This window comes from Balaenoptera borealis, assembly GCF_965194805.1.
Source record: "Balaenoptera borealis genome assembly, chromosome: 2".
In the NCBI taxonomy this organism is placed as follows: domain Eukaryota; kingdom Metazoa; phylum Chordata; class Mammalia; order Artiodactyla; family Balaenopteridae; genus Balaenoptera; species Balaenoptera borealis.
In genome coordinates this window covers 160852170-160878437 of record NC_138867.1, presented here as the reverse complement: position 1 = coordinate 160878437, position 26268 = coordinate 160852170, and the positions used below count along the sequence as shown (strand labels likewise).

General features: G+C 38.3%; 1 protein-coding gene across 2 annotated transcripts in view; it reads right to left on the bottom strand.

Moving 5' to 3' along the window:
- LOC309623770 (uncharacterized protein) overlaps positions 1 to 26268 on the bottom strand; it is a 96582-nt gene that overhangs the window by 44077 nt on the left and 26237 nt on the right. For both annotated transcript variants that reach the window (XM_082380959.1, XM_082380960.1), the window contains exon 2: positions 11162 to 11313. The gene's annotated coding sequence lies outside the window, so the exon portion shown is untranslated. The remainder of the gene's footprint in view (positions 1 to 11161; positions 11314 to 26268) is intronic.

The window sequence follows — 26268 nt, the reverse complement described above, 5'->3', positions numbered from 1 at the left end:
TTAGCTGTGGTCTTGTTATATACAGCCTACATTATGTTGAGGTATGTTCTCTTTATACACACTTCGTTGAGAGATGTTGAATTTTGTCAAATGCTTTTTCTGCATCTATTGAGATGACTGTATAATTATTATCCTTCATTTTGTTAATGTAGTGTACCAAAATGACTGATTTGCAGATGTTGGACCATCCTTGCATCCCTGGAATAAATCCCACTTGATCATGGTGTATGATCCTTTTAATGTATTGTTGAACTTGATTTGCTAATATTACACTGAGGACTTTTACATTGATGTGCATCAGGGATACTGGCCTGTAATTTTCTTTCTTGTGGTGTTACTTGTCTAGTTTTGGTGCACCAGCTCTTTAAAGCTTCTTCCCAAAGCAAGTCTCACGGCCACACTTAACTTCAAGTGGGCAGAGAAGTATAATCTTATCATATGCCAAGGAGAGAGGATGAGAATATTTGTTAACAGCTCTAATCATTACTATACCTGGGAAGTCAGAGGAAACACCTTTGATTATTACTCTATATTACTTTTATTGTTTGACCACTTTACAAAGAGCATATGTTACTTTATCATTTAAAAACACATTCACATGTAGATTTCGTATCTGTCCACAGATGAAGATTTATACTTTGGACTGTGGGGTGAAAACTGAGGAAATGCTACTGTCTGATTATAGTAACCTTAACTACAAGTTCAGTTTTAAGTGTCGGTAATAAACTTGTTTAAAAAAGGTTGTATCAGCAGGGTTAATGTAATAAAGTAACATCAAATTCTACAAATGGTTTTCAGTTTTTCTATTAAGCTACACAGATTAGTCTAATAAACTGGCAATTATCCATCTCCCCACTGGCCTCAAAAATGTGACGCTGTCTCTTTTAGTCCTTAGAATAAATATGTGTATGTTCAACCTGGGTATTATTAACTGCAATTTGTAAAAAAGGAAACTGAACTGTGAGATACATAGCAGTTAATTCAATGGGCCATGATTTCCCCCCCAACACTTTATTTTAAAAATTCAAACAAATACAATAGTTGAAAAAACTTCTCAGTGCATACTCAGAAAGCCAACACTTAGAATCTATATTTAACATTTTGCTACGTTTGCTTCATCACATATATATTCACCTGTCTATCATCCATTGATCTTATTTTTATTCATTTCAAAGTAAGTTGCAGACAGCAGTATCCTTCACCTCTAAACATCTTAATTAGTTTTCAGTACTTATATTCTATATTTTAAAAGTTAAGTTATATGTTAGAATGCACAAGTGTATACTTGCCTAACTTCTAATAAATACATCCACCCATGTAACCAAAATCTCTATCAAGATATACAACAATCCATTATCCCAGAAAGTTCCCTCACATTGGGCCTTGATTTGAAATTTCATATAATGTCTGAAACATTTATATTAACATATTTCCATACATATTTCCACACAAATACAAGATTTTTAGAAATTTCATGTAATGTCTGAAACATTTATATTAACATATTTCCATACAAATAACCCAATGAAAGTTTAGTATTAGTTGTTTTGTTTGTTTTTTTATACTGCAGGTTCTTATTAGGCATCAATTTTATACACATCAGTGTATACATGTCAATCCCAATCGCCCAATTCAGCACACCACCATCCCCACGCCACCGCAGTTTTCCCCCCTTGGTGTCCATATGTCCATTATCTACATCTGTGTCTCAACTTCTGCCCTGCAAACTGGCTCATCTGTACCATTTTTCTAGGTTCCACATACATGCGTTAATATACGATATTTGTTTTTCTCTTTCTGACTTACTTCACTCTGTATGACAGTCTCTAGATCCATCCACGTCTCAACAAATGACTCAATTTCGTTCCGTTTTATGGCTGAGTAATATTCCATTGTATATATGTACCACAACTTCTTTATCCATTCGTCTGTCGATGGGCATCTAGGTTGCTTCCATGACCTGGCTATTGTAAATAGTGCTGCAATGAACATTTGGGTGCATGTGTCTTTTTGAATTACGGTTTTCTCTGGGTATATGCCCAGTAGTGGGATTGCTGGGTCATATGGTAATTCTATTTTTAGTTTTTGAAGGAACCTCCATATTGTTCTCCATAGTGGCTGTATCAATTTACATTCCCACCAACAGTGCAAGAGGGTTCCCTTTTCTCCACACCCTCTCCAGCATTTGTTGTTTGTAAATTTTCTGATGATGCCCATTCTAACTGGTGTGAGGTGATACCTCATTGTAGTTTTGATTTGCATTTCTCTAATAATTAGTGATGTTGAGCATCTTTTCATGTGCTTCGTGGCCGTCTGTATGTCTTCTTTGGAGAAATGTCTATTTAGGTCTTCTGCCCATTTTTGGATTGGGGTGTTTGTTTCTTTAATATTGAGCTGAATGAGCTGTTTATCTATTTTGGAGATTAATCCTTTGTCCGTTGATTCGTTTGCAAATATTTTCTCCCATTCTGAGGGTTGTCTCTTCGTCTTGTTTATGGTTTCCTTTGCTGTGCAAAAGCTTTGAAGTTTCATTAGGTCCCATTTGTTTATTTTTGTTTTTATTTCCATTTCTCTAGGAGGTGGATCAAAAAAGATCTTGCTGTGATTTATGTCAAAGAGTGTTCTTCCTATGTTTTCCTCTAAGAGTTTTATAGTGTCCAGTCTTACATTTAGGTCTCTAATCCATTTTGAGTTTATTTTTGTGTATGGTGTTAGGGAGTGTTCTAATTTCATTCTTTTACATGTAGCTGTCTAGTTTTCCCAGCACCACTTATTGAAGAGACTGTCTTTTCTCCATTGTATATCTTTGCCTCCTTTGTCATAGATTAGTTGACCATAGGTGCGTGGGTTAATCTCTGGGCTTTCTATCTTGTTCCATTGATGTATGTTTCTGTTTTTGTGCCAGTACCATATTGTCTTGATTACTGTAGCTTTGTAGTATAGTCTGAAGTCAGGGAGTCTGATTCCTCCAGCTCCATTTTTTTGCCTCAAGACTGCTTTGGCTATTCGGGGTCTTTTGTGTCTCCATACAAATTTTAAGATGATTTGTTCTAGCTCCATAAAAAATGCCATTGGTAATTTGATAGGGATTGCATTGAATCTGTAGATTGCTTTGGGTAGTATACTCATTTTCACAATGTTGATTCTTCCAGTCCAAGAACATGGCATATCTCTGCATCTGTTGGTATCATCTTTAATTTCTTTCATCAGTGTCTTCTAGTTTTCTGCATACAGGTCTTTTGTCTGCCTAGGTAGGTTTATTCCTAGGTATTTTATTCTTTTTGTTGCAATGGTAAATGGGAGTGTTTCCATAATTTCTCTTTCAGATTTTTCATCATTAGTGTATAGGAATGCAAGAGATTTCTGTGCATTAATTTTGTATCCTGCAACTTTACCATATTCATTAATTAGCTCTAGCAGTTTTCTGGTGGCAGTTTTAGGATTCTCTATGTATAGTATCATGTCATCCGCAAACAGTGACAGTTTTACTTCTTCTTTTCCAATTTGTATTCCTTTTATTTCTTTTTCTTCTCTGATTGCCGTGGCTAGGACTTCCAGAACTATGTTGAATAATAGTGGTGAGAGTGGACATCCTTGTCTCGTTCCTGATCTTAGAGGAAATGCTTTCAGTGTTTCACCATTGAGAATGATGTTTGCTGTGGGTTTGTCATATATGGCCTTTATTATGTTGAGGTAGGTTCCCTCTATGCCCACTTTCTGGAGAGTTTTTATCATAAAATGGTGTTGAATTTTGTCAAAAGCTTTTTCTGCATCTATTGAGATGATCATATGGTTTTTCTTCTTCAACTTGTTAATATGGTGTATCACATTGATTGATTTGCGTATATTGAAGAATCCTTGCATCCCTGGGATAAATCCCACTTGATCGTGGTGTATGATCCTTTTAATGTGTTGTTGGATTCTGTTTGCTAGTATTTTGTTGAGGATTTTTGCATCTATATTCATCAGTGCTATTGGTCTGTAATTTTCTTTTTTTGTAGTGTCCTTGTCTGGTTTTGGGATCAGGGTGATGGTGGCCTCATAGAATGAGTTTGGGAGTGTTCCTTCCTCTGCAATTTTTTGGAAGAGTTTGAGAAGGATAGGTGTTAGCTCTTCTCTAAATGTTTGAAAGAATTCACCTGTGAAGCCATCTGGTCCTGGACTTCTGTTTGTTGGAAGATTTTTAATCACAGTTTCAATTTCATTCCTTGTGATTGGTCTGTTCATATTTTCTGTTTCTTCCTGGTTCAGTCTTGGAAGGTTATACCTTTCCAAGAATTTGTCCATTTCTTCCAGGTTGTCCATTTTATTGGCATAAATTTGCTTGTAGTAGTCTCTTAGGATGCTTTGTATTTCTGTGGTGTCTGTTGTAACTTCTCCTTTTTCATTTCTGATTTTATTGATTTGAGTCCTCTCCCTCTTTTTCTTGATGAGTCTGGCTAATGGCTTATCAATTTTGTTTATCTTCTCAAAGAACGAACTTTTAGTTTTATTGATCTTTCCTATTGTTTTCTTTGTTTCTATTTCATTCATTTCTGCTCTGATCTTTATGATTTCTTTCCTTCTGCTAACTTTGGGTTTTGTTTGTTCTTCTTTCTCTAGTTTCTTTAGGTGTAAGGTTAGATTCTTTACTTGAGATTTTTCTTGTTTCTTTAGGTAGGCTTGTATACCTATAAACTTCCCTCTTAGAACTGCTTTTGCTGCATCCCATAGGTTTTGGGTCGTCGTGTTTTCATTGGCATTTGTCTCTAGGTATTTTTTGATTTCCTCTTTGATTGCTTCAGTGATCTCTTGGTTATTTAGTAACGTATTGTTTAGCCTCCATGTGTTTGTCTTTTTACGTTTTTTTCCCTGTAATTCATTTCTAATCTCATAGGGTTGTGGTCAGAAAAGATGCTTGATATGATTTCAATTTTCTTAAATTTACTGAGGCTTGATTTGTGACCCAAGATGTGATCTATCCTGGAGAATGTTCTGTGCGCACTTGAGAAGAACGTGTAATCTGCTGTTTTTGGATGGAATGTCCTATAAATATGAATTAATCTATCTGGTCTATTGTGTCATTTAAAGCTTCTGTTTCCTTATTTATTTTCATTTTGGATGATCTGTCCATTGGTGTAAGTGAGGTGTTAAAGTCCCCCACTATTATTGTGTTACTGTCGATTTCCTCTTTTATAGCTGTTAGCAGTTGCCTTATGTATTGAGGTGCTCCTATGTTGGGTGCATATATATTTATAATTGTTATATCTTCTTCTTGGATTGATCCCTTGATCATTATGTAGTGTCCTTCCTTGTCTCTTGTAACCTTCTTTATTTTAAAATCTATTTTATCTGATATGAGTATAGCTGCTCCAGCTTTCTTTTGATTTCCATTTGCATGGACTATCTTTTTCCATCCCCTCACTTTCAGTCTGTGTGTGTCCCTAGGTCTGAAGTGGGTCTCTTGTAGACAGCATATATATGGGTCTTGTCTTTGTATCCATTCAGCAAGCCTGTGTCTTTTGGTTGGAGCATTTAATCCATTCACGTTTAAGGTAATTATCGATATGTATGTTCCTATGACCATTTTCTTAATTGTTTTGGGTTTGTTTTTGTAGGTCCTTTTCTTCTCTTGTGTTTCCCACTTAGAGAAGTTCCTTTAGCATTTGTTGTAGAGCTGGTTTGGTGGTGCTGAATTCTCTTAGCTTTTGCTTGTCTGTAAAGCTTTTGATTTCTCCATGAAATCTGAATGAGATCCTTGCCGGGTAGAGTAATCTTGGTTGTAGGTTCTTCCCTTTCATCACTTTAAGTATATCATGCCACTCCCTTCTGGCTTGTAGAGTTTCTGCTGAGAAATCAGCTGTTAACCTTATGGGAGTTCCCTTGTATGTTATTTGTCATTTTTCCCTTGCTGCTTTCAATAGTTTTTCTTTGTCTTTAATTTTTGCCAATGTGATTACTATGTGTCTCGGCATGTTTCTCCTTGGGTTTATCCTGTATGGGACTCACTGCGCTTCCTGGACTTGGGTGGCTATTTCCTTTCCCATGTTAGGGAAGTTTTCGATTATAATCTCTTCAAATATTTTCTCCGGTCCTTTCTCTCTCTCTTCTCCTTCTGGGACCCCTATAATGTGAATGTTGTTGCGTTTAATGTTGTCCCAGAGGTCTCTTAGGCTGTCTTCATTTCTTTCATTCTTTTTTCTTCATTCTGTTCCGCAGCAGTGAATTCCACTATTCTGTCTTCCAGGTCACTTATCCGTTTTTCTGCCTCCGTTATTCTGCTATTGATTCCTTCTAGTGTAGTTTTCATTTCAGTTATTGTATTGGTCATCTCTGTTTGTTTGTTCTTTAATTCTTCTAGGTCTTTGTTAATCATTTCTTGCATCTTCTCAATCTTTGCCTCCATTCTTATTCCGAGGTCCTGGATCATCTTCACTATCATTATTCTGAATTCTTTTTCTGGAAGGTTGCTTATCTCCACTTCATTTAGTTGTTTTTCTGGGGTTTTTTCTTGTTCCTTCATCTGGTACATAGCCCTCTGCCTTTTCATCTTGTCTATCTTTCTGTAACTGTGGTTTTTGGTCCACAGGCTGCAGGATTGTAGTTTTTCTTGCTTCTGCTGTCTGCCCTCTGGTGGTTGAGGCTATCTAAGAGGCCTGATGGGAGGCTCTGGTGGTGTGTAGAGCTGACTGTTGCTGTGGCGGTCAGAGCTCAGTAAAACTTTAATCCACTTGACTGCTGATGGGTGGGTCTGGGTTCCCTCCCTGTTGGTTGTTTTGCCTGAGGAAACCCAACACTGGAGCCTACCTGGGCTCTTTGGTGGGGTTAATGGCAGAGTCTGGGAGGGCTTACGCCAAGGAGCACTTCCCAGAACCTCCGCTGCCAGAGTCCTTGTCCCCACAGTGAAACAGAGCCACCCCCTGCCTCTGCAGGAGACCCCCCAACACCAGCAGGTAGGTCTGGTTCAGTCTCCCCCAGGGTCACTGCTCCTTCCCCTGGGTCCCGATGCGCACACTACTTTGAGTGTGCTCTCCAAGAGTGGGGTCTCAGTTTCCCCCAGTCCTGTCGAAGTCCTGCAATCAATTCCCACTAGGCTTCAAAGTCTGATTCTCTAGGAATTCCTCCTCCCGTTGCTGGACCCCCAGGTTGGGAAGCCTGACGTGGGGCTCAGAACCTTCACTCCAGTGGGTGGACTTCTGTGGTATAAGTGTTCGCCAGTCTGTGAGTCACCCACCCAGCAGTTATGGGATTAGATTTTACTCTGATTGCGCCCCTCCTACCGTCTCACTGTGGCTTCTCCTCTGTCCTTGGACGTGGGGTATCCTCCTTGGAGAAGTCCAGGGTCATCCTGTCAATGATTGTCCAGCAGCCAGTTGTGATTCTGGTGCTCTCGCAAGAGAGAGTGAGAGCACGTCCTTCTACTCCGCCATCTTGGTTAATCTTGGGCCTTGATTTGAACACAAGATCTGTCTCTAAAGTCCACAGTCTTTCCCACAACACTATGCTACTTCTTTTAAAAAGGCCCAATGTATAAATACATTAAGCAATAAAAATTCTAACCCTCAATAATTAAGGTAGCTGAAATATGGAAATATGAAAAGTAGAAAATACTAGAGATTCCCTCCACTAAAGCCAGACAGCCTAGGTATTTAATATCTGTAGCACAATGACTGTACCACTTTTTGTTTACTAATTTCCACTGAATAAATACAAATCTCTACTTCCTTCCCCAAGAGTTAAAGAATGAATCAAGGAGGTATGGACATGACAATAACAACCATCTCATATGTTCATCTCTTATACCTTCAATTAAACTAATAATGCTTCAGGGCAAGACCATTTCTTAGGCTTGTAAGGCAAGCACTAGGTCAAGTGCTATACACTTTAGTGATTACTATGAGAGGCAGTGAGGAACTGGAGAAAACACAAAACCTTTGGAATCAGCCAAATCTGGATTCAGATCTCTTCGTATTTATTTAGCTATATAACCATGTACAAGTTAAGCTTCTCTAAGCCTCAGTGTATCATATGTAAAATGAGGCCTATATTTGGACTTCCTATCAATGTCAGGTTTCTCAAATAGACGATCTACATGCAGACCCAGGCAAGAGAAGCCCCTACCCTGGACCTCAGGCTTTTGGGGGAATTTTATGTAACAGTTTGTTAATTTAACTTAGTATGTATATGGTATGTAGGTCTACATTTATATTTGCTCCAGATCCTGCAGATGTTACAAATGGGCCTGTCTGTATCTACTACTAATAACCTAACATGTGTATTGCCATATTCACTTTCAAATATTACCCTATTTAGTCACACAACATTACCATGAGTTAGGTTTCATTAATCCCATTGTGCAGATAAAGAACCAGATGTGGTTAAGAAACCTACCCAGCGCCCTTATCTTCTATCACCATATCACTCTCTTCTTAACTCCCAAATAGCTGAGCTTCCTTCTCTAACATATTATCAATATTTCACTCTCCAAGTCAATATGCCCCTAATCCCTAAATCTACTCCCTATTTTCCATGACCTGTTGGTAGCACCTGATACTGTTAATAATTTTTCCTTTCTTTTTTTTTTTTTTTTTTTTTTTTTTTTTTTTTTTATAGCTACTTTATTTATTTATTTATTTATTTTTCGCTGTGTTGGGTCTTCGGTTCGCGCGAGGGCCCTCTCTAGTTATGGCAAGTGGGGGCCACTCTTCATCGCGGTGCGGGGACCGCTCCTCATCGCGGTGCGCGGGCCCTTCACCATCGCGGCCCCTCCCGTTGGGGGGCACAGGCTCCAGACGCGCAGGCTCAGCAGCTGTGGCTCACGGGCCCAGCCGCTCCGCGGCATGCGGGATCCTCCCAGACCAGGGCCCGAACCCGTGCCCCCTGCATCAGCAGGCAGACTCTCAACCACTGCGCCACCAGGGAAGCCCAATTTTTCCTTTCTTAAAACAACTTTCCCTTTGGTTTCTAAGGCAAGACCATTTCATTTCTTCTGTTAGCTTTTGCTCTTTTTCTGTCTCCTCTTGTTAGAGTTTTGGTGAAGAATGAATAAGATAATGTTTTTGGAGAGTGTCAGCATAAAGCATATATTCAATAAGGGGTAGGGTTTCTTTTTAACCTAAAAAGAATAGCTACCATTTTTAAGAATGGTGTCAACTACTCTACTAGGTGATACACACACATGCACACACACTATTCCATTTATCCTAAAAGCACCATAAAATTGAAGTTCAGATTGGCTGACAAATTAACCTGTATTAGAAACCTGGCTCCAACAATTCCTAGGTTTAGGATACTAAGTCACTTAACTTCCCTGAGCTTCTGCTTCCCCATCGGGTAATTTTATAATGTTCTTGTGAGAATTAAATGAAACACAGGATATAAAAACACAAAGTACATGGTACACAGTCAGTAAATGTTAAACTCCTTTCTCTTCTTGTTGCTACCAGGTGAATACATTCATTTTTTTATCCTTCCCGTGTGTGCATTTCTAAAAACTAAGTCCTTGATCTCTTGACCTTCTTTCTTTACTCTATACCTACACTCTGTCACACTTGGGTGTCCAGCTCCTCCAGAAAGATAGTTTTGAATTATCTGTGACCATTTCTAAGTGTGCAGGCCCACATCTCTAAGTTTTGCTAGTACTTTCTACTTGAGAATCCCACTGCATACCATCTCAAACTCCTCCTTTCCCTCAGAAAGAATGGAAAGCAAAAGACTGGGAGTGGGTGACATAAAATGTTACACAGACAAAATTGATAGGATGCATGATAAAGAAGCTAATTTTATGGTTTCAAGCTTGCCTGAGAAAATTAAAAACTCGAGAAGATTCTCATAGAGCATGTCCAAAATTTTCTCCCCTTTTCCTCATTCTTCAGACATGAAACTCTAATCCTTCTATTTCCCTAACCCAAAAAGCCAAAAATGTTCCCATTCCATTGAATTCCCTTACATTTAAATGCTCCATTCATCTAACACCTAATAATACTCTGTCTTCTATTACCAATTTTCTTACATTTACATCTTATCTTCCTAACTATGCTGTAAGTTCTTTAAGGCCAATAACCATCTCTTATACTTTTCGTATTCTTCATAATGCTAATCGACTACTGCTATAAAGATATGGTCAAGAATTCAGAAATTATAAATTAAGATGTTTTCAGATCTTTTTCTGACACGGAAGGAAAACTCTTCAAGTCAAAAGCTGTGATCCACAAATAGAGAAGGTGTGACAAACAGGAAATTTTCTATTTCTCTCTCAAGGATTTTAGTTTTGGCTTTAAACAGAAAAAATATCCTTTAACATATATTTCCTTAGCCATGTGTTAATACTTTATAAATTATTTCCAGGAACTGTACAAGCTTTTCTTCAAAAATTACTTATACCAGCATACCTTGGAGATACTGCAGGTTTGGTTCCAGGCCACCACAATAAAGCAAATATCACAATAAAGAGAGTCACACAAATTTTTGGTTTCCCAGTGCATATAAAATTTATGTTTATACTATTACTGTAGTCTATTAAAGTGTTCAAAGGCATTACATCCTAAAAAAACAATATACATACCTTAATTAAAAATACTTTATTGCTAAAAAATGCTAATCATCATCTGAGCCTTCAGCAAGTCATAATCTTTTTACAATAGTAACAAAAAACATCATTGATGACGGATCACCATAACAAATATAATAATAATGAAAAAGTTTGAAATATTTAAAGAATTGCCAGAATGTGACCGAGAGACATAAAGTGAGCAAATGCTGTTGGAAAAAGTACGCCGATAGACTTGCTCCATGCAAGAATGCCAAAAACCTTCAAGTTGTAAAAAAACACAATATCTGAGAAGCATAGTAAAGCAAAGCACAGTAAAACGAGATATGCCTGTATTTTCTAATACAGTTACTAGTCATTAATTTCTGTAGGAAAATAATTCCTAAAACTATAAGTCTCAAAAACCACACAATGTAGACTGATGTGCTATTTATTAAATATTAAATAATTTAAAAACTTTCAAAACCGAGATGATAAAAATACTTAGTCTAAAGTTTATTAAAAGAAATGGCTTTCTTCTTTGGTTGAATATATTTAATAACTGGGAAAATTTGATTAAATTAATTTTCTTTACTGTGATCAAAATAGAAGAACTGCAGGATAATAAAACTGATTTTGATTTGCTTATTTTACCTGAGTAGCTTTATCTTTCATGCATGAAGGGTAATGAACATGAGGATCTCGTGGCCACTGTCCTGTGAGATAACGTCCTGTTATCGTATCCAAAGAAGAGGTTCGCCTTATTGTACCAGAGGTTCGAACTTGATGAGATTTTGGCCTGTCCACTATCAAAAAGTGAAAAAAGATTAGATTAGTCACTAATGAATAAAGTAAAACTTAAAATTATTTAACCCTCATGGTTTGTAAAATATCACTCTGTCAATTTTCCCTACAATATATATTTACCCTAATAGCCCTCCTGCATGATGTGATGAAATTTATAGACCCTCTCCCAGAGGAAAATACATTCACATATTAAATTTTGCACACACTTCCAGGGCTGTCAACCCTACAAAGCCCATGCATTTTAGAGACCTATTCTAAAACCTGTATAGCATCTCCACTGCCATTACTTTATTTAAGACTTCATCATGTCTCAACTGCCAGTTTCCTAAATGCTATCTCTGCATCCACCCTAACTAAATCTTACAGTGCCACCTCCCTCCACTGCTTAAAAAAATTTCCATGGTTATTCACTGCCTTTAACTTAAAGCCCATTATTTTTCACAGTTCAGCTCCCATATACATCAATACTTGATGTCTTGCTACTCCTCCATAAACCCATGTTAACTACGAAATGCCATACAAACTAACTGCAACTTCCTAAATGTAAAACGCTCACTTCTCTGCCTCTATACCTTCTATTATCTCCTGCACCTAAAATGTTCTCCTTCCCTGTTCACTTGACAAAAACTTATCTTCAAGATCAGCTCAGGTGTCACACTGCCTCTGTGAAACCTTTCTCAATGCTCTTCTTTTCTCCATCTCTGTCCTTTTTAAAGATATACGCACTCTCCTCTGTCTGCGTGGAGCCCTAAATTTGTCTTTTTTCCCCAACTAGAGCATACGTTTGGTCCCTACAGATTGAAAAGAAGTTGATGCTCAATACTTATGAATTGATTCACAGCTACACAAAAATAACATGTATGAAGAATCTGATATTTTAATTCAGCTTCCTCATTTATGGATGAAGAGTTTGAAGCCCAGAGAAATAAACTTAAATTGTCCAATGAAACAGAACTGCTACCAGGTGATAGAGGTAAAAAGGAACGGAGATATCCAGACATTCTACACAGTTCAATCAATCTACTATAATAATCTACTTCTCCTCTCCATATAGGTACCATAGGTACCTCTGCTGAAAATTAAAATGATCATACTGAACTCTATCGTTTCTTTACAAAGAAACTATAAAGGATTTTTCATACACGCATCTCAAATAAGTTACTACTAATGTGCATTGAATAATAAAATCCAGTGGATTACAAGCACCAAGGCTCAGTCTTACTCAGAGTTATATCTCACATCAAACAAAATGTCTTGCACATTACAGAGGGCCAAGAAACATTTGTTATTGAATACTGTCCTTTAACTACCCTTCTGAATCCAAAATACAAAATTGGGTTTTTTTAAATCAGAAAACAAAAGAAAATGCAGCATACTGTGAACTATCGTATTATTTACATACAGTCGTCCTCAGTTTTGTGGGGGACTGGTTCTAGGACCCTCACGGATACCAGAATCTGAGGAAGCTCAAGTCCCTTACGTTTGGCCATCCACCTCTCCGGGTTCCACATCCTTGGACACAGAGGGCTGGAGGGCCAATTTTATCTTACAACTGCAGTTCTGATTTCTTCTTTGACCCAAGAGTGTTAGAGAAGATCTGAAAATTACAAAATTTCCTTCCTATCTTTATTACTTAGCTCTCATTTTATTTTGCCATAGGCAGAGAGTCTAGAACAATCTATTTCTACTCTTTGGAATCACCTGAAATTTTATTTGTGACCAAAAATCATGGTCAATTTTTATAAATATTTCATGAGTCACAGAGAACATATATTTTCTGTTTTCAGAATAGTTATTTTTCTTGTACATCAGCTGAAATAAAAATATAGAATATATTAAAAAGAAAATTATTAGCTTTATCTGTCACAGACTTAGAGAACTACTCAAGTTTCTAAACTCCTCTTGAGATATAACAATTCTCTTTATCCCTTGCAATTTTTATCATTTAAATTTAGTTCTGGGGAATTCCCTGGCAGTCCAGTGGTTAGGACTCTGCACTTCCACTACAGGGGGCATGGGTTCAATCCCTGGTCATCGGGGAACTAAGATCCCGCAAGCTGCGCCGTGTGGCCAAAAACAAGAAACAAACAAAAAAAAGTTTATAGAAATTTAGTTCTGTATAATTTGGTTCCATATTGATTCATGACATCATCATTATGGCTTATATGCTTCACCATTGCAGTCTGTTCCATTTATTACTTTTAAGCTCTGTCAAATTGAACATTATCACCCCTTTATGCTTTCCTTCTATTATAATGTATCTGGTTTGCCTATTCTTTTATTTTCAATTTCTTTCAATCATGCTGTTTAGGTGCGACTCTTGTATACTGTATGTAATTAGGCTTTTTGAAAAAACTTTAGAGTATGTCTTCTCCTTATAAAAGGTATGTTCATCCCACTTATATTTATTGTTATAACAAACTTGATTAAACCTGTCATAACTTTTTTCTTCCTCCCATAAATGCTTCCTTGCTAGTTGTTTTCTATGTTTTACTGTTCACTTCTTTTTCTCCTTCTTACCTTTTCCCCTACCATAGGTAATTTAGAAGATATGCAGATTGTTTTTTAGTTCTATTACTAGGAGTTACTTCTATTAATTCTTTTAAATATTTTTTCTGGCTATAAAAGCAATATGCATAAATTTTAGCAACTTTAGGAAACACGGAAAATTAACATCTCTCATAATCTGATTTATAATAATTTGTTTAAAACTTTTTAAAGTTACTTTACATTCCCTCCACCAAGAAAAAAAAAAGACAAAAACAGTTTATCCCTTGAAAAAGAACATTTATAGCAATAAAAAAGACCTACATAAAGGTCAGCCACAACCAGAAAATGAAAAGCCACTATATGCAAAAAACTTGTGCCTGAACTTTAAACTGCTCCAAACTATTATGAAAGTTGTATGTAGTCTACCTATAGTTATTAAAACTCCTGTTAACTTGGTGAACAATAGGGATAATTTTTATGTTTTATAGTAAGTATATAAAGAATCTATAAACAAGTCCCTTGATACATATAATATTCTAATCTATACTTTTTTATTATATTGTTAATCACTGGACCTTTGTCTATACCTTCCAAAGGATCCCATTTCTCCCCTTAGTGTCCATTCTCTCTGATTAGCTACTGTCAGAACTGTGGTCTTCAAGTTATTCTGACTGAGTACTCCTAATAGTAAATATCTAAGTATGCAGCAATATGTGCAGTTATTTATTTATAAATGAGGTATATATTATATGACTAATATGTTATATATAGTGTAAACCTAAGTAGAAATTTGCACATGATATAAAAAAAAATATGTATGAAAAAAATGGAAGTTACATTTTCTTCCTGTATCTCATAAGTGGGTGGCCTTACTTCAGTGTGAAGACCACTGGGATAAGGGACTTTAAATTGGGTGCTCCCAAGGCCCAAGGACCAGTGGCAGTCATCAGCTTGGACTCTGAAAACCTAGGCTCCAACATTTGGTGTAGAAACACTCACCTCGTGCTGAGTATAAGAGGGGGACATTCTTACCAACGAGAGAGCCAAGAAACAGATTTGGCAACCTTTTTCTGGGACAGCGCAGACCGGAACTTCTGGTGTCATTAAATTCATGAGTTTTCTTGTATTGTCCCTTAACCAAAAGGAGCTTTTGTACTTTTAAATGTTGTATAAATGTGTTATATTGGGTGAGAGCCTGAGGTTTTTGAACTGGAAACTTCCTGAAATTTATATCTCCATGTGGTTACCATAAAGATAATGTAATAAAAGGGAAAAATATGAATTGGGTGCTAAATTCAATCTACAGATTGGCCAGTTAGCTCTAATTCTGTGATATAACCGCTAATGCTTAATTGTGTTAAGAATGTGTAAACAAGCATCACACATTACCAATACCAAAAAAACAAAAAAGGTCTGCCTTAAGTAGAAAGAATAAAGTAGGACAACATGGTATCGATATCCTGTTATAAAATTCGCTCTACCAGGGACATCCCTGGTGGCCTAGTGGGGGGGACTCTGCGCTCCCAATGCGGGGGGCCTGGGTTCGATCCCTGGTCGTGGAACTAGATCCCACATGCATGCCACAAGTAAGAGCCCGCATGCCACAAATGGGAGCCCACATACCGCAATGAGGATCCCGTGTGCCGCAACTAAGACCCAGCACAGCCAAGATAAATAATAAATAAATAAAGAAATATTAAAAAAAAAATTCCCTCTACCAGTCATGCTTTTTTTAAAAATTATAGTATATGAAGTAAATATACTTGAAAGGTTATATTTCAAACATATGCTTTAAAAGACTCTCGGAAGATGGCGGAAGAGTAAGACGCAGAGATCACCTTCCTTCCCACAGATACATTAGAAATACATCTACACGTGGAACTGCTCCTACAGAACACCCACTGAACGCTGGCAGAAAACATCAGACCTCCCAAAAGGCTCTTGGTGCTCCAGCCAGGCATCAGGGCTGTGCCTCTGAGGTGGGAGAGACAACATCAGGACACTGGTCCACAAGAGACCTCCCAGCTCCACGTAATACCAAATGGCAAAAATCTCTCAGAGATCTCCATCTCAACATCAAGACCCAGCTTCACTCAACGACCAGCAAGCTACAGTGCTGGGCACCCTATGCCAAACAACTAGCAAGACAGGAACACAGCCCCATCCATTAGCAGAGAGGCTGCCTAAAATCAGAATAAGGCCACAGACACCCCAAAATACACCACCAGACGTGGACGTGCCCACCAGAAAGACAAGATCCAGCCTCATCCCCCAGAACACAGGCACTAGTTCCCTCCACCAGGAAGCCTACACGACCCACTGAACCAACCTTAGCCACTGGGGACAGATACCAAAAACAACGGGAACTACGAACCTGCAGCCTGTGAAAAGGAGACCCCAAACACAGTAAGATAAGCAAAATGAGACAACAGAAAAACACACAGCAGATGAAGGAGCAGGGTCAAAACACACCAGACCTAACAAATGAAGAGGAAATAGGTAGTCTACCTGAAAAAGAATTCAGAATGATAGTAAGGATGACCCAAAATCTTGGAAATAGAATAGACAAAATGCAAGAAACATTTAACAAGGACATAGAAGAACTAAAGAGGAACCAAGCAACGATGAAAAACACAATAAATGAAATGAAAAATACTCTAGATGGGATCAATAGCAGAATAACTGAGGCAGAAGAACGGATAAGTGACCTGGAAGATAAAATGGTGGAAATAACTACTGCAGAGCAAGATAAAGAAAAAAGAATGAAAAGAACTGAGGACAGTCTCAGAGACCTCTGGGACAACATTAAACGCACCAACATTCGAATTATAGGGGTTCCAGAAGAAGAAGAGAAAAAGAAAGGGACTGAGATAATATTTGAAGAGATTATAGTTGAAAACTTCCCTAATATGGGAAAGGAAATAGTTAATCAAGTCCAGGAAGCACAGAGAGTCCCATACAGGATAAATCCAAGGAGAAACACGCCAAGACACATATTAATCAAACTGTCAAAAATTAAATATAAAGAAAACATATTAAAAGCAGCAAGGGAAAAACAACAAATAACACACAAGGGAATCCCCATAATGTCAACAGCTGATCTTTCAGCAGAAACTCTGCAAGCCAGAAGGGAGTGGCAGGATATAGTTAAAGTGATGAAGGGGAAAAACCTACAACCAAGATTAATCTACCCAGCAAGGATCTCATTCAGATTTTACGCAGAAATTAAAACCTTTACAGACAAGCAAAAGCTGAGAGAGTTCAGCAACACCAAACCAACTTTACAACAAATGCTAAAAGAACTTCTCTAGGCAAGAAACACAAGAGAAGGAAAACACCTACAATAACAAACCCAAAACATTTAAGAAAATGGGAATAGGAACATACATATCGATAATTACCTTAAATGTAAATGGATTAAATGCTCCACCAAAAGACACAGACTGGCTGAATGGATACAAAACCAAGACCCATATATATGCTGTCTACAAGAGACCCACTTCAGACCTAGAGACACATACAGATTGAAAGTGAGGGGATGGAAAAAGATATTCCATGCAAATGGAAATCAAAAGAAAGCTAGAGTAGCAATTCTCATATCAGACAAAATAGACTTTAAAATAAAGACTATTACAAGAGACAAAGAAGGACACTACATAATGATCAAGGGATCGATCCAAGAGGAAGGTATAACAATTGTAAATATTTATGCACCCAACATAGGAGCACCTCAATACATAAGGCAAATACTAACAGCCATAAAAGGGGAAATCGACAGCAACACAATCATAGTAGGGGACTTTAACACCCCACTTTCACCAATGGACAGATCATCCAAAATGAAAATAAATAAGGAAACACAAGCTTTAAATGATACATTAAACAAGATGGACTTAATTGATATTTATAGGACATTCCACCCAAAAACAACAGAATACACATTTTTCTCAACTGCTCATGGAACATTCTCCAGGATAGATCATATCTTGGGTCACAAATCAAGCCTTGGTAAATTTAAGAAAATTGAAATCGTATCAAGTATCTTTTCCGACCACAACGCTATGAGACTAGATATCAATTACAGGAAAAGATCTGTAAAAAATACAAACACATGGAGGCTACACAATACACTACTTAATAACGAAGTGAACACTGAAGAAATCAAAGGGGAAATCAAAAAATACCTAGAAACAAATGACAATGGAGACACGATGACCCAAAACCTATGGGACGCAGCAAAAGCAGTGCTAAGAGCGAAGTGTATAGCACTACAAGCCTACCTCAAGAAACAGGAAACATCTCGAATAAACAACCTAACCTTGCACCGGAAGCAATTAGAGAAAGAAGAACATAAAAACCCCAAAGCTAGCAGAAGGAAAGAAATCATAAAGATCAGATCAGAAATAAATGAAAAAGAAATGAAGGAAACAATAGCAAAAATCAGTGAAACTAAAAGCTGGTTCTTTGAGAAGATAAACAAAATTGATAAACCATTAGCCAGACTCATCAAGAGAAAGAGGGAGAAGACTCAAATCAATAGAATTAGAAATGAAAAAGAAGAAGTAACCACTGACACTGCAGAAATACAAAGGATCATGAGAGATTACTACAAGCAACTCTATGCCAATAAAATGGACAACCTGGAAGAAATGGACAGATTCTTAGAAATGCACAACCTGCCGAGATTGAACCAGGAAGAAATAGAAAATATGAACAGACCAATCACAAGCACTGAAATTGAAACTGTGATTAAAAATCTTCCAACAAACAAAATCCCAGGACCAGATGGCTTCACAGGAGAATTCTATCAAACATTTAGAGAAGAGCTAACACCTATCCTTCTCAAACTCTTCCAAAATATTGCAGAGGGAGGAACACTCCCCAACTCATTCTATGAGGCCACCATCACCCTGATACCAAAACCAGACAAAGATGTCACAAAGAAAGAACACTACAGGCCAATATCACTGATGAACATAGATGCAAAAATCCTCAACAAAATACTAGCAAACAGAATCCAACAGCACATTAAAAGGATCATACACCATGATCAAGTGGGGTTTATCCCAGGAATGCAAGGATTCTTCAATATACGCAAATCAATCAACGTGATACACCATATCAACAAATTGAAGGAGAAAAACCATATGATCATCTCAATAGATGCAGAGAAAGCTTTTGACAAAATTCAACACCCATTTATGATAAAAGCCCTGCAGAAAGTAGGCATAGAGGGAACTTTCCTCAACATAATAAAGGCCATATATGACAAACCCAGAGCCAACATTGTCCTCAATGGTGAAAAACTGAAACCATTTCCACTAAGATCAGGAACAAGACAAGGTTGCCCACTCTCACCACTATTATTCAACATAGTTTTGGAAGTGTTAGCCACAGCAATCAGAGAAGAAAAAGAAATAAAAGGAATCCAAATCGGAAAAGAAGAAGTAAAGCTGTCACTGTTTGCAGATGACATGATACTATACACAGAGAATCCTAAAGATGCTACCAGAAAACTACTAGAGCTAATCAATGAATTTGGTAAAGTAGCAGGATACAAAATTAATGCACAGAAATCTCTTGCATTTCTATACACTAATGACAAAAAATCTGAAAGTGAAATTAAGAAAACACTCCCGTTTACCATTGCAACAAAAAGAATAAAATATCTAGGAATAAACCTACCTAAGGAGACAAAAGACCTGTATGCAGAAAATTATAAGACACTGATGAAAGAAATTAAAGATGATACAAATAGATGGAGAGACATACCATGTTCTTGGATTGGAAGAATCAACATTGTGAAAATGACTCTACTACCCAAAGCAATCTACAGATTCAATGCAATCCCTATCAAACTACCACTGGCATTTTTCACAGAACTAGAACAAAAAATTTCACAATTTGTATGGAAACACAAAAGACCCCGAATAGCCAAAGCAATCTTGAGAACGAAAAATGGAGCTGGAGGAATCAGGCTCCCTGACTTCAGACTATATTACAAAGCTACAGTAATCAAGACAGTTTGGTACTGGCACAAAAATAGAAATATAGATCAATGGAACAGGATAGAAAGCCCAGAGATAAAGCCACGCACATATAGTCACCTTATCTTTCATAAAGGAGGCAAGCGTATACAGTGGAGAAAAGACAGTCTCTTCAATAAGTGGTGCTGGGGGGCTTCCCTGGTGGCGCAGTGGTTGAGAATCTGCCTGCCAATGCAGGGGACACGGGTTTGAGCCCTGGTCTGGGAAGATCCCACATGCCGCGGAGCAACTAGGCCCGTGAGCCACAATTACTGAGCCTGCGCGTCTGGAGCCTGTGCTCCGCAACAAGAGAGGCCGCGATAGTGAGAGGCCCGCGCACCGCAATGAAGAGTGGCCCCCGCTTGCCGCAACTGGAGAAAGCCCTCGCACAGAAACGAAGACCCAACATAGCCATAAATAAATAAATAAATAAATAAAATTAAAAAAAAATAAGTGGTGCTGGGAAAATTGGACAGATATATGTAAAATTATGAAATTAGAACACTCCCTGACACCATACACAAAAATAAATTCAAAATAGATTAAAGACCTAAGTGTAAGGCCAGACACTATCAAACTCGTAGAGGAAAACATAGGCAGAACACTCTATGACATAAATCACAGCAAGATTCTTTTTGACCCAGCTCCTAGAGAAATGGAAATAAAAACACAAATAAACAAATGGGACCTAATGAAACTTAAAAGCTTTTGCACAGCAAAGGAAACCATAAACAAGACAAAAAGACAACCATCAGAATGGGAGAAAATATTTACAAATGAAGCAAATGACAAAGGATTAATCTCCAAGATTTACAAGCAGCTCATGCAGCTCAATAACAAAAACACGAACAACCCAATCCAAAAATGGGCAGAAGACCTAAATAGACATTTCTCCAAAAAAGATATACAGATTGCCAACAGACACATGAAAGGATGCTCAACATCATTAATCATTAGAGAAATGCAAATCAAAACTACAATGAGATATCATCTCACACCGGTCACAATGGCCATCATCAAAAAATCTACAAAAAATAAATGCTGGAGAGGGTGTGGAGGAAAGGGAACCCTCTTGCACTGTTGGTGGGAATGTAAATTGATACAGCCACTATGGAGAACAGTATGGAGGTTCCTTAAAAAACTAAAAATAGAACTACCATATGACACAGCAATCCCACTACTGGGCATATACCCTGAGAAAACCATAGTTCAAAAAGAGTCATGTACCAAAATGTTCATTGCAGCTCTATTTACAATAGCCAGGACATGGAAGCAACCTAACTGTCCATCATCAGATGAATGGATAAAGAAGATGTGGCACATATATACAGTGGAATATTACTCAGCCATAAAAAGAAATGAAATGGAGGTACTTGTAATGAGGTGGATGGAGTTAGAGTCTGTCATACAGAGTGAAGTAAGTCAGAAAGAGAAAAACAAATACAGTATGCTAACACATATATATGGAATCTAAGGGAAAAAAAAAAAAAGGCCATGAAGAACCTAGTGGCAAGACGGGAGTAAAGACACAGACCTACTGGAGAATGGACTTGAGGATATAGGAAGGGGGAGGGGTGAGATGTGACAGGGTGAGAGAGTGTCATGGACATATATATACTACCAAATGTAAAATGGATAGCTAGTGGGAAGCAGCCGCATGGCACAGGGAGATCAGCTCGGTGCTTTGTGACCACCTAGAGGGGTGGGATGGGGAGGGTGGGAGGGAGGGAGATGCAAGGGGGAAGAGATATGGGAACATATGTATATGTATAACTGATTCACTTTGTTATGGGGCAGAAGCTAGCACACCATTGTAAAGCAATTGTTCTTCAATAAAGATGTTTAAAAACAACAACAACAACAACACACACACACACACACAAAAGACTCTCACCATTGCTCACATAAGGAAAATTTCAAAGATATGTAGTTGTTAGTAATTTCCACGTAAATTATTTGAAGGGTTAAAATTCAAAATAAGTTTAAAAATTGGCAAGGATAGTACTCTTCCAAGATATGATTAGCCATAATAACCCCACTTAACCAAATATCAGTAGGGCCTTTTTTACCAACAGATTCATCATAAGCAGTGCGATTCTACTTTAACTTATTAAATAAGTTATTAAATAAGACGCCTTATTCCTATTATCCAAACTATCATGGCAATGAGTTAGACTTTAACTGCCTCAACATCTAAGCCTTGATTCTCCCAAATTTTTATTTATTTAATTTGCGGTATTATTGCCTACCAATTCAGGTTTTACAATTTAGTGCAACAATAAAAATCAACACTGGTTTTGCATTATAGTAGTCCCCTCTTATCCTCACTTTCACTTTCCACAGTCAACCATGGTCTGAAAATATTAAATGGAAAATTCCAGAAATAATTTATAAGTTTAAGACTGGGGGGAAGAGTCAAGATGGCGGACTAGGAGCACATGGAATTCACGTCTCCACACAACTAGGGCACCTACCAGGCACCGGTGAGGGACCACAGACACCTAAGGGGAGGGGAGAAACCCCCAGTGACCAGGTAGGACGTGGGGCATGGGGGGAGTGAGAGGGGGAGAAGTGGAGGTGGGATGGGACTGGCGCCCGTAACGGGTGGCTGCCGGAGGGGAAGGGATCCCACCCCCAAAGGGGGAAATTGGGGGACCACTGGGAGGGCAGAGGATCAAAAGGGAGCATGGCCAGTTCTCCCCTGCCCACTTGGGCCCTCAGGAGCCTGCTGAGATCCCGGTCCTGATCCTCTGCCCATGAATGTCCCCTCCAGCTGCATGGATCCTGAGGGAGTGGGAGGGAGGGAAGGGAAAGCAAAAGTAAAGGCCAGACCTAATGGACTCAAAGCCCTGAGGGGTGGCTGGGGGAGGGGAGGAGTTCCTACACCCAGCAGGACACACCCACGGTTAGGGGTCCAGCGGGGACTGGGGAGACCCCGGGAGAGATGGGGAGTGGGGGCGTGGAGGAATAGAAGGGAACGCGGCCAGTGCTTTCCCTGTCCACTTAGGCACCAGAGAGCCTGTTGGGCTCCTGGGCCTAATTCTCTGCCCTCAGAGCCTCCCTCCTGCTGCGCAGAGACCAAGCCCCATCCTTACACCCCCACCCAGGGCCCTACCTCTACACTCAGAGAACCCCTCCAATGAGCTGGGCCTAAACCGCACCCACACACCCTAACCCACGGCTCTGCCTCCAAACCCCAGAACTCCACACTCTGAAGGCCCTCCTTTGGATGTGCTGCCTCTCCCCTTCTGTAGGTCCTAAGTAGAGGCCTTGCCCGACACTTGAACATCACCTGCCCAGGCCCCGCCCCCAAGACCTTTTCTGGCTGCATGGGTCCTAAGCCTAGGCCCTGCCCCACCATAACCCCCACCAATGTCTAAGTTCCAACCCTGCCTAAACTCCGCCCCCCATAGCCAAGGCTTTTTTTTTTTTCCTTTTTTCCTCTTTTAGATTGGGGTTCTGTTTTACCTTGTTGATTAATTGTTCTTCATTCATTTATATGTTTATTTTTTCTAATAAATCTTTTATTTTTCTAATTTTATTTTATTCTTTATGCTTTGTTATTGTTCTGCTCCTTTTTGGCTTGTTCCCCCACCCCCCTTTTTTCTTTTTCTTTTTTTTGTTACAGGTTTATTTTACCTTGTTGCAGTTGTTTCAATTATATTATTATTTTTCCGAATATATTTTTGATCTTTCTAATTTTATTTTGTTTTTTATTCTTTGTTATTGTATTGCTCCTTTTCTTCTTCTTCTTCTTTTTTTTTTTTTCCACGCCACATGCCTTACGGGATCTGGTTCCCGGGCCACAGGTTGGGCCCGAGCTCCTGTGGTGGCAGCTCCGAGTCCAAACCGCTGGACTAACAGAGAACCTCAGACCCCAGGGAATATAAATCGGAGTGAGGCCTCCCAGAGGTCCTCATCTCAGCACCAAGACCCGGATTTATCTAACTGCCTGCAAACTCCAGTGCTGGATGCCTCAGGCCAAATAATCTGTAAGACAGGAATACAGCCCCAACCATCAGAAAAAAAAAATGAAATGACAAAAAATATGTTACAAATGAAGAAGCAAGGTAAAAACCTACAAGACCAAATAAATGAAGGTGAAATAGGCAACCTACCTGAAAAAGAATTCAGAGTAATGATAGTAAAGACGATCCAAAATCTCGGAAACAGAATGGAGAAAATAAAAGAAACATTTAACAAGGATCTAGAAGAACTAAAGAGCAAACAAACAGTGATGAACAATACAATAACTGAAATTAAAAATACTCTAGAAGAAATCAATAGCAGAAGAACTAAGGCAGAAGAACGGATAAGTGAGCAAGAAGATAAAATGGTGGAAATAACTGCCAGGGAGCAGAATAAAGAAAAAAGAATGAAAGAATTGAGGACAGTCTCAGAGACTCCTGGGACAATAGTAAACGCACCAATATTCGAATTATAGGGGTCCCAGGAGAAGAAGAGAAAAAGAAAGGGTTTGAGAAAATATTTGAAGAGATTATAGTTGAAAACTTCCCCAACATGGGAAAGGAAATAGTCAATCAAGTCCAGGAAGCACAGAGAGTCCCATACAGGATAAACCCAAAGAGCAACATGCCAAGACACATATTTAATCAAACTATCAAAAATTAAATACAAAGAAAAAAATATTAAAAGCAGCAAGGGAAAGGCAACAAATAACATAAAAGGGAATCCCCATAAGGTTAACAGCTGATCTTTCAGCAGAAACTCTGCAAGCCAGAAGGGAGTGGCAGGACATATTTAAAGTGATGAAGGGGAAAAAAACCTACAACCAAGATTACTCTACCCAGCAAGGATCTCATTCATATTCAATGGAGAAATCAAAAGCTTTACAGACAAGCAAAAGCTAAGAGAATTCAGCACCACCAAACTAGCTTTACAACAAATGCTAAAGGAACTTCTCTAAGTGGGAAACACAAGAGAATAAAAAGACCCACAAAGACAAACCCAAATCAATTAAGACAATGGTAATAGGAACATACATATCGATAATCACCTTGAATGTAAATGGATTAAATGCTCCAACCAAAAGACACAGACTGGCTGAATGGATACAAAAACAAGACTGTCTATATGCTGTCTACAAGAAACCCACTTCACACCTAGGGACACATACAGACTGAAAGTGAGGGGATGGAAAAAGATATTCCATGCAAATGGAAATCACAAGAAAGCTGGAGCAGCAACACTCATATCAGATAAAAGGGACTTTAAAATAAAGACTGTTACAAGAGACAAGAAAGGACACTACATAATGATCAATGGATCAATCCAAGAAGAAAACAAAACAACTGTAAATATTTATGCACCCAACATAGGAGCACCTCAATATATAAGGCAAATGCAAATGGCTTGAAAAGGAAAAATCGACAGTAACACAATAATAGGGGACTTTAACACCCCACTGACAGCAATAGATCATCCAGACGGAAAATAAATAAGGAAACAGAAGCTTTAAATGACACAAGAGACCAGACAGACTTAATTGATATTGTTGGGACATTCCACCCCAAAGCAGAAGAATACACTTTCTTCTCAAATGCACACGGCACGTTCTCCAGAATAGATCACATTTGGGGTCACAAATCAAACCTTGGAAAATTTAAGAAAATTGAAATTGTATCAAGCATCTTTTCCGACCACAACACTGTGAGATTAGAGATCTATTACAGGAAAAAAACAGTAAAGAAAACACAAATACATGGAGGCTAAACAGTGTGCTGCTGAATAACCAAGAGATCACTGAAGAAATCAAAGAGGGAATCAAAAAATACCTAGAAACAAATGACAACAAAAACATGACGATCCAAAACCTATGGGATGCAGCAAAAGCAGTTCTAAGAGGGAAGTTCATAGCAATTCAAGCTCACTGCAAGAAAAATCTCAAATAAACATTCTAACCTTACACCTAAAGCAACTAGAAAAAGAAGAACAAAGAAAACCCACAATTAGTAGGAGGAAAGAAATCATAAAGATCCGAGCAGAAATAAGTGAAATGGAAACAAACCAAACAATAGCAAAGATCAATAAAACTAAAGGCTGTTGCTTTAAGAAGATAAACAAAATTGGTAATCCTTTAGCCAGTCTCATCAAGAAAAGGAGGGCGAGTACTCAAATCAATAAAATTAGAATTGAAAAAGGAGAGATTACAACTGACACTGCAGAAATACAAAAGATCATAAGAGACTACTACAAGCAACTATATGCCAATAAAATGGACAACCTGAAAGAAATGGACAAATTCTTGGAAAACTACAACCTTCCAAGATTGAACCAGGAAGAATTAGAAAATATAAACAGACCAATCACAGGTAATGAAATTGAAACTGTAATTAAAAATCTTGCAACAAACAAACATCCAGGACCAGATGGCTTCACAGGTGAATTCTATCAAACATTTAGAGAAGAGTTAACACC